The sequence below is a fragment of the Loxodonta africana genome, chromosome 1 (assembly GCF_030014295.1).
Source record: "Loxodonta africana isolate mLoxAfr1 chromosome 1, mLoxAfr1.hap2, whole genome shotgun sequence".
In the NCBI taxonomy this organism is placed as follows: Eukaryota; Metazoa; Chordata; class Mammalia; order Proboscidea; family Elephantidae; genus Loxodonta; species Loxodonta africana.
The window spans coordinates 90,322,093-90,339,095 of NC_087342.1; positions in this window are offsets into that span (position 1 = coordinate 90,322,093).

The window sequence follows — 17,003 nt, forward strand, 5'->3', positions numbered from 1 at the left end:
ATAGATTCAGAAACACAGAATAATAAATTAAAATCTTAGAACCCAGCTTAAGTCTATTTTTTCAAAATTCATAGACCACCTGTTATCATGCGGGCATTGTGTCTTCGAGTTGGATAAAAAGTTCCTGCCCTCAAATTGCTTATCAGATAGTGCTCAAGACAGACAGGTGCACTGATAATTTTTATATGATATGGCAAGCAATATGATTGGTCCATCACTGCACTAGGGAACTCAGGAGCTAGAAAGACTCGGATTTGTCACCAGTTGGCTGGCTGCCCTCAGAGCAAGTCCCTTAGCCTCCCAGGACCTCTTCCCCAATCTTTAAAACGTAAGAATGGGATTAAATAAGTATTAAGCCAATATTCCTCAAAATTAAGTGATACATCCTGATTTGGTGTCTTCCGAGGTGCCTGTGATAGGCTCGAACCACCAACCATTTGACCTCAAGCACGTAATCCTTTGTGCCACCCAGGGATTCCCTGTTCTATGGTTGTTTGGTGCTGTCGAGTTGGATCCAACTCATAGCAAACCTTATGTATAACAGAACGAAACACTGCCCAGTACCTGTGCCATCCTCACAATCGTCGTTATGTTTGAGCCCATTGATGAAGCCACTGTGTCAATCCATCTCATTGAGAGTCTTCCCTTTTTTTTGCTGACCCTCTGCTTTGCTAAGCATGATGTCCTTCTCCAGGGACTGGTCCCTTCTGATAACATGTTCAAAGTATGTGAGAAAAGTCTCACCATACTCTCTTCTAAGGAGCTTTCTGGCTGTACTTCTTCCAAGACAGGTTTGTTCATTCTTCTGGCTGCCCATGGTATATTCAATATTCTTCACCAACACCATAATTCAAATGCTTCAATTCTTCTTCAGTCCCCCTTTTTCATTGTTCAGCTTTATCATGCATAATGACTCCCTAGAAGTTCAAATCTGAGGCACCAGCTCTAGGGGAAGTTTTTCTGTGCTGTCTCTGGGAAAAGGTCTTTGTCCCTTTTTTCAGCTTCTGTTCCTGGGCTCCTTGGCTATCTTCACGTGGAGTGGCATTTTCCCCCATTTGTGCTTCCTTGCTTCCTGTGCCTAATCTGCCCTTTTATATCTCAAACATGATTGGCTTAAGGTACACCCTACACTGATGTAGCTCATTAACATAACAAAGAAACTCCTATTCCCAAATGGGGTTATATTCACAGATATAAATCTATTACCGTAGAGACTATTTTGACTCACAGTGACCCTACAGGACAGAGTTGAACTGCCGCATAGGGTTTCCAAGGAGCAACTGGTGGATTCAAACTGCTGACCTTTTGATTAGCAGCCATAGCTCTTAACCACTTTGCCACCAGGGCTCCGTCCACAGGTATAGGGGTTAGTATTCCAACACATTTTTTTTTTTTTTTTACTTTAGATGAACTTTTACAGAACAAACTAGTTTCTCATCAAACAGTTAGTACACACATTGTTCTATGACATTGGTTAACAACCCCATGACATGTCAACACTTTCCGTTGTCAATCCTGGGTTCCCTATTACCAGCTTTCCTGTTCCCTCCTGCCTTCCAGTCCCTGCCCCAGGGCTTGTGTGCCCCTTTAGTCTTGTTTTGTTCCATGGGCTTATTCAAACTTTGGCTGAAGGGTGAACCTCAGAAGTGGCCTCATTACTGAGCTGGAAAGGTGCCTGGGGGCCATACTCTCAGGGTTTCTCCAGTCTTTGTCAGGCCAAGTCTGGTCTTTCTTTTTGAGTTAGAATTTTGTTATACATTTTTCTCTTGCTCTGTCCAGGACTCTCTAATGTGAATGTGATACCTGTCAGAGCAGTCAGTGGTGGTAGCCGGGCATCATCTAGTTGTACTGGACTCAGTCTGATGGAGGCCATGGTAGATGTGGTCCATTAGTCCTCTGGACTAATCTTTCCCTTCTATCTTTAGTTTTCTTCATTCTCCCTTGCTCCTGAAGGAATGAGACCAGTGGAGTATTCTAGATGGCCACTCGCAGGCTTTTAAGACCCCAGACACTACTCACCAAAGTAGAATGTGGAACATACTCTCTATAAACTGTTGTGCCAATTGAGCTAGATGTTCCCTGAGGCCATGGTCCCCACAGCCCTCAGCCCAGCAATTCCGTCCCTCAGGGAGTTTGGATGTGACTACGGAGCTACCATGACCTTGCCTGGTGCAGGGTGTGCAGGCTTCCCCATTATTGTGTACTGTCTTACCCTTCACAAAAGTTTCCACTTGTCTATTGTCTATTTAGTGTTTTTCCATCCCCATCCCTCCTCTCCCTCATAATCATCAAAGATTGTTTCCTTTTGTTATGTAAACGTTTTTATGAGTTTTTACGGTAGTGGTCTCACGTAATATTTGTCCTTTTGTGATTGACTTATTTCACTCAGCATAATGCCCTCCAGATTCATCCATGTTATGAGATGCTTCACAGATTCATCATTGTTCTTCATCCTTGCATAATACACCACTGTGTGTATGTACCACAGTTTGTTTATCCATTCATCTGTTGATTGGCATCTAGGTTGTTTCCATTTTTTGCCATTGTGAACAATGCTGCAATGGACATGAGTGTGCATATGTCTGTTCGTGTGATGACTCTTACTTCTCTAGGATATATTCCTAGGAGTTGGATTGCTGGATTATATGGTATTTCTATTTCTAGCTTTCTGAGGAAGCACCATATCATTTTCCAAAACCGTTGTATCATTTTGTATCCCCACCAGCAGTGCATAAGAGTTCCGATCTCCCCGCAGCCTCTCCAACATTTGTTATTTCCTGTTTTATTGATTTATGCCAGTAATGCCAGGGTGAGATGGTATCTCACTGTGATTTCGATTTGCATTTCTCTAACGGCTAGAGATAATGAGCATTTCCTCATGTATCTGTTGGCCACTTGAATGTCTTTTTTTGATGGATCCAACACATATTTTGAGGGGACACAGTTCAATCCTTAATACAACTTTTTAAAGGAAAAATCTGGAAAACTGCCAGTTTTGGCTTAAAGTATTTTTATTATCTTACCTAAACATGTATAAAGAGAAAGTGAACGTAAACTGATATGCGTACAGCTCTTATGTTCCAATAAAATTAGGAAAAACAGCAGTAATTTAATATGATGCATAATATTCTTTTGTTGAAGCTAAATCTTTGCTCCCAGCATTAAAATGGTACCGACTCCTGTGGCATTAGTTAAGCAAATCCTCTTCGCCACATGGTGTCTCTGTTCCTTCATGGCTTTTTCCTGTACAAACTACCACAAGACCATCAGTCTCAGTGAGTTGTGAGGCTATTTGGCCTTCACTTAATGCAAATACCTCAACTGAGTTTTAAGAAATTGTTCAATGGGAACCTAAACTGCTGTATAAACCTTCACCAAAAACACAATATTATTTAAAGGGGGGAAAAAAAAAACTGACTACAGGTCGTCTCTAACTTACAAGGTATTCTGGTTACTATGAATTGCATGAACTTTTTTTTTTTTTGTTTCTTGTATATCTTATGGCTATGAGTCGGAATGGACTCGAGGGCACTGGGTTTTGGTTGTGGGATCTTATGGTTAGTAATATGTAAATATGTACCACATACAAGGCTGCAGCTCAAAAGTTGCTGATGTTGTCATTCTCAGATGTTCAAAGATCAGATGTATAAAGATACCGATAATAAAAGGCAATAATAATGAAAACAACAACAAAAAAAAAGGTATTTAACTTCCATCAGAACCAACTTACAATGGAGTCATCAGAATGGAGCTCCATCATAAATTAGGGACTACCTGTTTTGTACCCATAGATAATTCTTCAAAAGAGCCTGATGCTTAAGGCAAAATGGTTTTTACTAGTTTATCTGGACCATTGTTTGATGTAAAGGTGACTTTTAGAAACCAGTTTCTTCAAGGTCCTAAGTTCAAAAGGGCATTAAGGACAATGGCCTGGGTGAGTTACCCAACCTCCATGAAAGCCAAAAATCTGGGTTCTAGGAGAAGTAAACTCCATTCCTCAGTGTTGATTTTATATTGGTCATCAGTAGGATCAAGAAAATGTATATATTGTGGGAATTTTAAAGATTATCATCTAAAGAAAATACGTGTGGCAGAAACAGCTAGTTCTCAAAGTCCATTCTCCGCTTCATTCATAGTTGGAGACCCCAAGTGTTGTTAGGGTTGCAATGTGCCCAGCTGAAATGACTCAAATCCTGGTGTCCTTCACAGCAAAGTATGAGAGTGAGATACAGTTCTGGTCAAAGAAATGTAGGCAAAAGTCTCTGGGGAGGGTATCCATTATGGAATGAAAAAGAAGAAGCTCACAAGGAACAAGCCGTTTACTCCTTTACCCTTTGTTCTTCTTCACACCTGGGATATAGGTATGAGACCAGGGAGGTAGCGACCCACACTGGGACCATGAGGTGACAAACAGGAGGGGCAAGACCTTGACAATGACAGTGGTGCAGAGGAAAGAAACTGTTGCCATCGAGTCAATTGGAACTCATAGTGACCCTATAGGACAGAGTAGAACTGTCCCATAGGGTTTCCAAGGAGTGGCTGGCAAACTTGAACTGCCCGTCTTTTGATTAGCAACCAAGCCCTCAACCTCTTTGCCACCAGGTCTCCCTGATAGCATTACTGAGCTGTTATACCAGCCCTGGGCTGCTGCTCCCAGACCTTTTGCAAATGAGACAATCACTGTTTAGATGATCTGAAGCTCAGTTAGGTGAGCTTCTATAATTATATCCTTTTAAAATTCTGATAGAGAACATGTGGACTACCAAGAATAAAACCCTAGCCCCCATTTTGGGAAACACTGTGGTAGGTCCTTTCTAGTGCTAAGGGTTTAACAACGTGTTACCTATGCATAGTGGGGAGTGGAAGAATAACAATAAAGTAGCAACTCCCTGCCCATAGAAGTAACAGGTGGCAAAGAGAGAGTTTCGTGATTTGAGATACTACGGTAAGAATATCAGTTTATTACAAGCGGCCATCTAAGATACAGTTATTAGTCTCTACTTGTCCAGAACAAAAAAGAAAGAAGGAAACCAAAAACTCAGAGACAAAAGTAGTCTAGAGGACTAATAGTCTACACAAACCATGGCCCTCATCTACCCTGAGACCAGAAGAACTAGATGGTACCTGGCTACCACTATTGACCGTTCCGATCAAGGCCACAATAGATGGATTCTTATAGAATGGGAGAAAGATGTGCAACAGAACTCAAATACTCAGAAAGTTCAGGCTCACTGGACCAGTGGAGACTAAAGGCCACCCTGAGACTATAGCTCTGAGATACGCTCTAAACCTTAAGCTGAAATTATTTCTTGAGGTCACCTTTTAGCTAAATAACAGATTGGCTCACGAAATACAGCATATCACCTGGGAATAATGAAATACTTTAAAAATCATCTATAGGAGACCAAACGGTCAAAAATGACTCTAAAGCAAAGATGAGAAGGTAAGGGGGAAGAGAAACTAAAATACTGGAAATGGTACAACCAGAAGGGAACGAATGAGAGTGATAGCAAAAAAAAATGTAACCAGTATCACTGAATGGTTTGTGTAGAAATTGTTAAATGGCAACCTAGTTTGCTGTGTAAACTTTCACCTTAAATACAATAAAATATTATTTTTAAAAAAAGAACATCAGTTTATCGCAAGAAAGGAGAATGACAGGGAGGAGTCTCTCAGCATAAAACCATGTGCTGTGGAGTTAATTCTGACTTATGGCGAACCCACGTCTATCAGAGGAGAACTGTGCTCCCTAGGGTTTTCAATAGCTAATTTTTCAGGATTAGATTGCCAGGCCTTTCTCCTGAGGTACCTCTGGGTGAACTCAAATCTCCCTCCTTTCATTTAGCAGCCTAGCACGTCAACCATTTGCACCACCCAGGAACTCCCCCAGTCAACACACAGTCAGGAAAAGTCAGGTCTGTCTCCATAAAATCCTCCACCTGCATTTCGGGCTGGGACTGTGGGCTGGGTATTCACCAAACGGCACTGGCGAGCAGAAGGAACCCCAAAGTTGGCCTTCGCCTTCACAAGGGCAGCGCCTTTGCAGTTTCAGCCCATGCCTGGTTTGTGCATAGCAATAGGCATCTCTAGAGCTTCTAGCTGAGGAACCCTGTGTAGTTGAATTTCTGCACCCCTTGGACAGCGTAAGCAATTGCAGAGGCCGTGAAATCTCTGCAAACAGCAGTGCTCGTGTGACTCTCAGCCTAGAAATGTTAGCATGAGAGGAATATCAAAAGTGTTTATCTTCTTCTAATCAAATTAATTTCTGCTCCTGTTGGACTACAGGAAAATTCGATCTCAGTCCTTTTCGCTGCTTTCCAAATGTCCCAGGGTCACATATAACATTGAGGCATAATGGATACCTTTAAAGTCAATACAACTAGCCTGTACAAATTACTCCCAAAATACCCATGTTCCTTTGAGCCAGCAGTTCTGCTAAAGGCATAGGGTCTTTGCTGAGTCAGTCTGCCTCGACTCATCATGCAGCCTTCTTCTCCGGGATGTGGCCACCTCTGTGGGGCGCTGCTGGGCAGTAGGGCATGGTTCCTGCATTTGAGGACCCACAGAGGAGAAGCACAGGCATCTGGTCTCTGGACAGCCATTGAAGTTAGACAAGGGAAAGGAGAAGATGCTGCAGAAACACCCGAAAGAAAATAATGAAGCCCTTGACCTACAAGATTTGGTAGTTGATCCCCAGACCACATTATGTGCATACTCGTATGACACTTGTAATTTTTGAAATTTATTACACATATCAATGAGTGCCATGTCTTCAGTGAATGCATACAGTTCGATCCATCGCGTGAGTTCAGCCCCACTCAGCTAGTCCTCCTTTTCTGTTTATCAAGCCCAGTGTTGAAGGACTTCTTTCAGTATTGTTAAGGAGCGGTAGGTACCAAATCCAAGTGAACCCAATTGACATATGTGCCCAGATTGAGGAAACCAGGTAAGCACACCCCTTAGAGAGTTGTGCCTGAACAGGATTTATCCTTTTGGGGGCGTGTCACCCCACTGGAAAATGTCTGTAAATGCACATTCTGGTCTTCTCTCCTGTTTTCACAAATGAAAATGTTTGGTGAAGTTGTCCACCAGTAGTGATTCAATACTCTCCCTTCATAAGGCATTCTTTGATACCTTAGTCAGCACATACTTATTTTCAAATCTAGCCATGACCTTTTACTGTGAGTCTCGTTTTTTTGTTTTTGTTTTTGGTTTAGTATGTGTCAAGCTGGAGTCAGTTCCTGGGTGGTGCAAACTGTTAACATTATCACTGCTGACTGAAAGGTTAATCGTTCAAGTCCACCCAGAGGCACCTCAGAAGAAAAGTCTGGTGATCTATTTTCAAAAAATTAGCCATTGAAAGCCCTATGGAGCACAGCTCTACTGTGACACACATGGGGTCGCTATGAGTTAAAATCCATTCAGTGGCAACTGGTTATGTGCCAGGTATTCTTCTGGGAGTGAAGAGCCAGGCTAACAGAAGGAAATGACACAGTCCTTGCCCTCAAGGACAAGAAAACCAACAATTACAGTGTAGTGTACTGACTGCTTTAATAGAGGTATGTATTGGGATGGGGCTCAAAGGAGGGGCCTCACTCAGCCAGTGGAGATCCTGGAAACTTCCCAAAGGAGGGTTAATTGATACAAGACATAATGTATTTGTGGGCACTCAATGTTGTTTTTACATCCGTGGTCTCATTTTATCCTCATGACAGTTCTGTGAAGTAAGAAACCATCCCATCATAGAGATGCAAAGGCTGAGGCTCAGAGAAGTTCAATAAATTGCCTCTGAATCACATTAATGGTAAGTGACAGAGGGGGACTCGGGGGGGGAGTTAAACTCAGCTGTTCTGGCTCGAGAACCATTTACTTTTTATCTCACTGGAGCTGAATCTCAAATGTTGAACAACTGCTCAGCACCCTCCTCATAAAAATCCTATTTATCCTGCAGTCTTCTCTCTTCAGGTTTGAAATGACAAGCCCTTGAATCTTTCCTTTCGTCTGTTTGGGTTCTGAGCCAAGCAAGTGAAACCAGATGCAGTCCTCATTTTGAGGGAGTCTGAAAATGAGTCGCAGACACATAAACACAGTGGGGAGAACCATATGGAATATGTCGTCAGTTTTGACATGAATGGCATTTATTTGACTTTACTAGTGAGTTCTGCTTTTTAAAATATTTACAACATATCAGACCTCACATTGAAAAGAATTTGGAGACTGGACACAGGCAGAGGCACTCTATTTTTAGCCCAAGACCCCAATCAGAGTTTTAAGGCAACAGACCTGAATCGAGTTGGCTTTGAGATATTTAGATTTTCTCCACTCAGGAGAGTTTTTCAGCTTCTATGCTCTATACGCGAGGAGAGCTGGCATGTGGACACTCATTTATTCATCCATCAGGTCTTTACTAGGCTCTAAGGATACAACGGAGAGCCTTATAAACAGCTTCTACCTTCAGGACAATGCCATGGGTTAAGCGCTCGACTACTAGCCAACAGGTTTGGAGGTTTGAACCCATCTAGAGGTGTTTTTTTTTTTTTAGAGGTGCTTCAGAAGAAAGGCCTATCTGCTTCCAAGATGGTCACAGCCTCGAAAACCTGTGGAGCTCGGTTCTACTCTGCACACATGGGGTCGCCATATGTCGGAGCTGGCTCAACAGCAAATGGTTAGTTAGCATCTTGGAGGCAGAGTCCCTGGGAGGTGCAAATAGTTAACAACTTAGCTGCTAACCGAAGGGTTGGAGATTTGAGTCCACCTAGAATTGCCTTGAAGAAAGGCCTGTTGATCTGCTTCACAAAGCACAGTTCCACTCTGATACACATGAGGTTGCCATGAGTCAGAAAGGACTCAAAGGCAAACTGGTAAACTTGTAACCTTCAAGGCACCTGGTAGAAGCTAATAGATGTTGACTGGTCACATAGATGCCCACGTTATTGAAATGCCTCAATGTTCCACACCCTCCTCGGGGACCTTAGAAATATTCATGGCATGTTCACCAGTGAATAATTATCATCAACAATGTAAGAAGATGGCAGCAAGCAACATGAGCTACAGCTGCACCTCTGAGCAGAGGGATTTTCTAGACCCATTCCTTCTGGTTTTGATTAGTATTCACTGCTTGTGGCTTGTGCTTAGCTGCTTGCAGTTAATACCCAATGTGTGAATGGAGCTGAAGTATAATGCAGTATTGATACTGGATCACAGAGGCTGCAACTATTTTAAAAAGCAGAATTTACTAATAAAGTCAAAAAAATACCACAAATGTCAAAATTTATGAAAATTAGTTTTTAGAAAAATCAGAACTTGGTAAAATTGTTAAATTGACATAAATGAAAATTTGATTTAAATATATATTCAGCATGTGAAAAGAGATAATGGCGAGGGAAATGCAATGACTGTCAAAACTGCAAAGAAACTGGAAACTGTGTCCATGGCAACAAACAGCCTGGTCAAAACGAGGCTTCCAAACTGCTGGCATCTCCCTGATGAAATAGCATGGTATGTCCTCTAGTGGCAATGACTGGTACAGGCCCACTGCGAGATGAGCAAAAAACCAAACCCAGTGCAGCTGAGTCGATTCAGACTCAGCGACTCTATAGGACAGAGTAGCACTGCCCCATGGAGTTTCCAAGGACCGCCCGGTGGATTCGAACTTCTAACCCTTTGGTTAGCAGCAGTAGCACTGCAGCTTCATGGAAGTTGATTGCAAACTTTTGTGGCCTCAGGTGAAGTTGGCTTGCATTACTTCCCAGAGTATCAAACCCCAGCTCCCTCCTTGTCTTGCACTTTCTGGGTACTGAGGCACAGCATATGTCCACAAAACACTACCATATTTCATTGAATCTAAGACTCCATTTGCTGGAAGACATTTGCATGCACCACTAAAAAAAGAAAATCAGTCAATTAAACTAGGACATGCCATTGATTTTAAGATGCATCCCATTTGAGAGATGTCAAATGTGGAAATAATTACCAGTCTTATGATCTACAAAATACAAGTGACTTTTGGTAATCCATTTAACATTTCTGGATCTCTGTTTCCTCATGTATAAAGTAGATAGCTAATTCATTTATACAATCATTCTACTCATATTTATTAAGTGCCAACTCAGGGACAGGCACTGACTTTAGCACTGAAGATACAATGGTGAGACCGTGGCTTGCTTTTATGGGGTTTTTGTGCTAGTGGCTGTTGGATTTCTGATGATCTTTGCCAAGCTAACATTTGGTGAGTTATAATTCTATGACTCTGGATGAGTTAGAGTGAAAATAGAATGCCATATTTAAGAAGTCAGAAAACCTGGGTTATCCTCTAGTTCTGGAGTTCCTGGGAAGTTCAAACAGTTAACATGCTTGGCTGCTAACCAAAAGGTTGGGGGTTTGAGTCCAACCAGAAGTGCCTCAGAAGAAAAGCCTTGCAATCTACTTCTGCAAAGTCAGCCACTGAAAACCCGTGGAGCATTGTTCTACTCTGGCATACATGGGCAATTGGTTTTAATATAGCTCTGCCTCTAAGAGTGTTTAATGTCTCCGAGTCTTAGTTTATCCATTTATTAAATGGAGATACCATCGGCTGTCCTGCCTAAAAAAAAAGAAAGAAAGAAAAAACCAAACCAGTTGCCATTGAGTCAGTTCTGACTCAGCGATCCTATAGGACAGAGTAGAACTACTGGGTACGGTTCCCAAGGAGTACGTGGTGAATTCAAACTGCCAACCTTTTGGTTAGCAGCCAAGCTCTTAACCACTGCACCACCAGGGTTCCATCCTGCCTATATCACGGTAAAATCAAGAACTAGCTACATTTTTCTCATAGCACAGTCCTTCAAACCACATGCAGCGACAGTCAAAATGGAAAAGCCTCTGTAGAAACGGTGTCCATGGAAACAAATGGTTCTATATTTCCTGCCGATGGATGTATCTCAGGAGTTTTACTTGTCACTTTCAGGTGTTAGCATCATTTTATGTATTTAAATGTCTAAGTCAGAGTGATATCAAATCTTTGGTTCTATTGCCCAGTATCAAACTTCTCCCTCCCCACTGGACAGCCTGCTGTAGGCTGTTGTCTGACTCTTGCCTGGCAAGTCTAAAGGGAGGAGAAAGGCTGATTACCTGTCCTGATGGTATGAATGTAGGAAAGAAGGGTGGGTTAGAGACCTGTATTCCTGAATTTTTCAGGACAAAGGCTGTTCAAGTGTTTCTGATGGACTAGATGTGGACCACGCTAGAAAGAGAGCCAGCATGGGCCTAAGTTAATCTTGCCCTATATGGCCACCTAGAGGTGTGAAAAGACCTCAGCAGAGAGAAGCTGAAGTTATTGTTGCATTCCTAGGGGCTGTGGAAGGAGTAAAACTCCCTGGGTGATGCAAACAGTTTGCACTTAACTACTAACCTAAAGGTTGGTGGTTCAAACGCACCCAGCGTCACCTCAGAAGAAAGTCCTGATGATCCGCTTCCATTAAGATTATAGGCAAGAAAACCCTGTGGAGCAATCCTACTCTGAATACGTGGGATCGCCATCAGTCAGAATCAACTCAGTGGCAACAGGTTTGATTTTTTTGGTTTTGTGCACGTGTACATGGAAGGAGAAAATGACGGAAGGAGTGCTTCATTTGGAAAAGAGAACTGCAGATAAGGGGTCTCTAGCAACAGCCATGGTGGTGGTGATAGTGTCTCAGAGGAATCCATGGAGGAACCCAAGGAGAATCAGCTTTAAGCACCTACCAAAGAGTGCAAAGCCCTCTTACGACTACGCCAAGCAAGAAAGAACTCTCCTGATGAACAGATAAACAAAGTATGGTACATACACACAATGGAATACTATGCAGTGATAAAGAACAATGATGAACCCACAAAACATCTCACAACATGGATGAATCTGGAGGGTATTATGAAATAAGATAGTCACAAAAGGACAAATAATGTATGAAACCACTATTATAAGGACTCAAGAAGAGGTTTACACACAGAAAAAGGCATTCTTTGATGGTTACAAGGGTGGGGAGGGAGGGGGAGGTGAAATCACTAACTAGATAGTAGGGAAGTGTCAACTTGGGTGAAGGGAAGGACAACACACAATACAGGGAAAGTCACCACAACTGGGCCAAAGCAAAAGTATAGAACTTTCCTAGACACATTCAAGCACTTTGAGGGACTGAGTAGCTGGGGCTGGGAGCTGGGGAACATAGTCTTGGGGGACATCTAGGTCAACTGGCATTACAGTTATAAAGAAAATGCTCTACAATCCACTTTGGTGAGTAGCGCCTGGGGTCTTAAAAGCTTGTGAGTGGCCATCTAAGATGCATTTTAGATGTATCCCACCCGGAGCAAAGGAGAATGAAGAAAAACAAAGACACAAGGAAAATACTAGCCCAAAGAACTAAACGATCACTTAAACCAGAGACTCCACCAGCCTGCGACCAAAAGAACTAGATGGTGCCCAGCTACCACCAATGACCGCCCTGACAGGAAATACAACAGAGTACCAGACAGAGCAGAAGAAAAATGTAGAACAGAATTCAAATTCACATAATAATACCAGACTTAATGGTCTGACAGAAACTGGAAACTATGGCCCCCAGACACTCTGTTAACCCAGAGCTGAAACCATTCCCAAAGCCCACTTTTCAGACAAAGATTAGACAGACCTATAAAACAAACCCCCACGTGTCTGTCAGTTTGTTCTACTGTGGGGGCTTGCGTGTTGCTGTGATGCTGGAAGCTATGCCACCAATATTGAAATACAGTCGGGTCACCCATGGCAGACAGGTTTGCTGAAAATCATTCAAAAGCAGCTGCAGCAGTGTATTGACAGGGAAATGCCATAAATTCAGGCTGGATTCAGAAGAGGACTTGGAACCAGGGATATCATTGTTGATGTCGGATGGATCCTGGCTGAAAGCAGAGAATACCAGAAGGATGTTTACCTGTGTTTTATTGAATTTGCAAAGGCATTCAACTGTGTGGATCGTAACAAACTATGGATAACATTGCGAAGAATGGGAATTTCAGAACACTTAATTGTGCTCATGAGGAATCTGTACATAGATCAAGAGGCAGTTGTTCAGACAGAACAAGGAGATGCTGAGTGGTTTAAAGTCAGGAAAGGTGTGCGTCAGGGTTGTTTTCTTTCACGATACCTATTCAATCTGTATGCTGAGCAAATAATCCGAGAAACCGGACTATATGAAGAAGAACGGGGCATCAGGATTGGAGGAAGACTCATTAACAACCTGTGTTATGCAGATGACACAACCTTGCTTGCTGAAAATGAAGAGGACTTGAAGCGCATATTGATGAAGATCAAAGATCACGGCCTTCAGTATGGATTACACCTCAACATAAAGAAAACAAAAATCCTCACAACTGGACCATTAAGCACCATCATGATAAATGGGAAAAAGATTGAAGTTGTCAAGGATTTCCTTTTACTTGGATCCACAATCAACACCCATGGAAGCAGCAGTCCGGAAAACAAAAGACGCATTGCATTGGGTAAATCTCTGCAAAAGACCTCTTTAAAGTGTTAAAAAGTAAAGATGTCACCTTGAAGACTAAGGTGCACCTGACCTAAGCCATGGTATTTTCAATCGCATCATATGCACGCGCAAGCCGGACAATGAATAAGGAAGACCGAAGAAGAATTGACTCCTTTGAATTGTGGGTTTGGTTTTTTGGTGAACCTTGACTTGTAGACGATTCTCACATGGCATTTGTCTACCCCTGTGTGTGTCTTTCTGTCTATTCTGGTCTTTTTATAACTCAGAAGTGATTAGGTTTAGGATCCACCCTACACTGGCATCTGCTCATTAACATAATAAAAGAAAAACCCTCTTTCCAAGCATGATCACACCCACAGATACAAGGGCTAGGAATTCAACACGTGTTTTTCAGGGACACGATTTAATCCACAACAGCCGCAATACTGTACAACCCCTCCCCGCCCAATAAAAGAAGTAACCTAGCCATAAAGAGATTAGAGAGAAATATGTCAAAATGTAAGAAAAAAAAAAATGGAGCTATAACGTAAGGTTTAATATTCTCTAATTTACTTTCTGAAGGAGCCCTGGTGGCATAAAGGTTAAGCATTCAGCTGCTAACCGAAAGGTCAGCGGTTTGAACCCACCAGCCACTCCAAGGGAGGAAGACGTGGCAGGCTGCTTCTGTAAAGATTACAGCCTTGGAAACACCATGGAGCAGTTCTATTTGTCCTGTAGGGTCACTATGACAATGGCAAGTACTTTTTAAGAAAGTACTTTCTAAAATAATTTCCTGTGTTTTCCAAAATGGATGTGACGATAACAATTTGCCTTTATGATGAAAAATGGTTTGTAAAGTATTTTTTAAAAACAGCGTCCTTGGGGCAGCCCTAGTGTCTCCGGCCCTGGGTGCTTTTCCTGGGGTTCTCAGTTCCCCTTTTTATAGTTCTCGTAGCTCTGCTCACCATTTGTCATCTGTCATTATGTATATGTTTGTATGGATTACGGAAACCCTGGTGGTGTAGTGGTTAAGTGTTACGGCTGCTAACCAAAGGGTCAGCAGTTCAAATCCGCCAGGCACTCCTTGGAAACTCTATGGGGCAGTTCCAGTCTGTCCTATAGGGTTCCTATGAGTCGGAATTGACTTGACAGCACGGGGTTTGGTTTGGTTTGGTTTTTGTTATGGATTGAATTGTGCCCCCCAAAATATGTGTTGTAAATCCTAACCCCAAAACCTGTAGCTATAATCTCATTTGGGAATGAGTTTTCTTTGTTATATTAAAAGGTCATATCAGTGTAGAGTGTGTTTTAAGCCAATCACCTTTGAGATAGAAAAAGAGTAGATTAGGCACAGAGAAGCAAGCATAGATGGGGGATGCCATACCACTTGAAGATGACCAAGGAGCCAAGTAACAGAAGTTGAAAAGAGACAAGGACTTTCCCCAGAGCCAACAGAGAAAGAAAGCCTTCTGCTAGAGCAAGTGCCCTGAATTTGGACTTCTGGCTTCCTAAACTGTAAGAAAATAAATTTCTGTTAAAGCCACCCCCTTGTGGTATTTCTGTTATAGCAGCACTAGATAACTAAGACAATGTTCAAACTATATCTTCCTCTTCTAAATGTCAAACTCTTAGAGGCCAGCAGCCATGTCTCATCCCTTTTTAACTCTCCCACAAGCATGGAAATCTCATTTCTTCATAAGTAATTGTCGAGTTCAATTGCATTAAGAATTTCAGGTGTTACTGCCTGTAGGAGACAATCTTCAAAGGAATTTTGTTGTTGTTTGCCTTTGAGTTGATTTCAACTCATAGAGACCACTTTTAGTGACCTGATAAGACAGAGTAGAATGGCCCCATAGGGTTTTCTAGGCTGTAATCTTTGTGCATAGGAGCCCTGGTGATGAAGTGGTTAAGCTCTAGGCTGCTAACAGAAAGATCGGTGGTTCAAACCCACCAGCTGTTCCCAGGAGAAAGACCTGGCTTATCTGCTCCTGTAAAGATTACAGCCTAGAAAACCCTATGGGGTCACTCTACTCTGTCACACGGGGTCACTATGAGTCAAAATTGACTTGATGACACATAACAACAATCTTTATTTGAGCACCAGGTCTTTCTCCCTCAGAGCTGCTGGGTGGGTTCGTACCCTCCAACCTTTCAGTTAGTCGGTGTACTTAACAGTTGTGCCACCAGGGCTCATTAAAGGAATTTTAGGAACTGGGATTTTAGGAAATGATGGAAGGAAGATGTAGAGGCAGTGGGAGACCACCTAAGGGCATTAATTTCAGCTCTAAGTTATATGCTGATTTCTAAGGAGCATGCGCCGAAGAAGAGTTTAGCTGAGTGGAGGGAGCTTGTGCTCCAGTTTCTTTGAAAAAAATAAACTCAGTAAGATTTTCTAACATTTGTTAGAATTGCCCAAAAAAATGATCAGTGCTTTATTTTATTTGTTCAAATATTTTCTGCAATTCCTTTGAGTTTTAATTTTTGCTCATACTTTAGAATCTTTTTGTTGCTTACTTAATGCAATGTTAGTATATCTGCTTTGCTTATTTCTGAAAGTTCCCATAAATGGATAGAATTTCTACAAACTAAATCCATCTTGCTTTGATCTTCAATATAAGTTTGGAAATAATTTTCCAAAGGTGAAAAATGCTGCTCTCCTTAAACTAAAAATATTCCCTGAAGTCTTTTTAAAACCAAACAATAGTCTAGCTTAAAAGAGCATTGTGCTCTTTTAAGATTCATATATATAGGATCAAACTGACAGTAGCAACTTCAAAAGATTAGATAGGAACCTTAGCGGGCAGTGAGTTTATGTTAATGGAGGACAAACAACTCAGAAAAAGACAATGAGAATGGTTGTACAAGTCCAAGAATATAATCAGTGTCACTGAATTGTACATGTAGAAGGTGTTGAACTGGTGTATGTTCTACTGTGTATATTATCAACAACAAAAATAAAATAAATTATTTTTTCAAATGCTGCTCTCAAGACAATTAAAAGATACACACATTAAAAATAGAAGGGACAAAGTCAAAACATTAGCTACACAACTCAAACAAACAGAAAGAAAACAGCAAAAGAAGCCCACAGCCACCAGAAGAAAAGAAATAATAAAGATCAGAGCAGAAATAAATGAAATAGAGAACAGAAAAACAGTAGAAAGGATCAACAAAACCAAAAATTGGTTCTCTGAAAGGATCAGCAAAATTGACAAACCACTGGCCAAATTCACAAAAGAAAAACAGGAGAGGATGCAAATAACCCAAGGAAGAAATAACATGGGAGACATTACAACAGAGCCAACTGAAATAAAAAGGATCATAACAGAGAATTACGAAAAACTACACTCCAACAAATTTGAAAACCTAGAGGAAGTGGACAAATTCCTAGAAAAACACTACCTACCCAAACTATCACAAGATGATGTTAAAAATCTGAACAGATGCATAACAAGAGACTAAAAAGGTAATTAAAAAAAAAAAAAAAAAACTCCCCCCCCAAAAAAGCCCTGGCCCAGATGGCTTCAC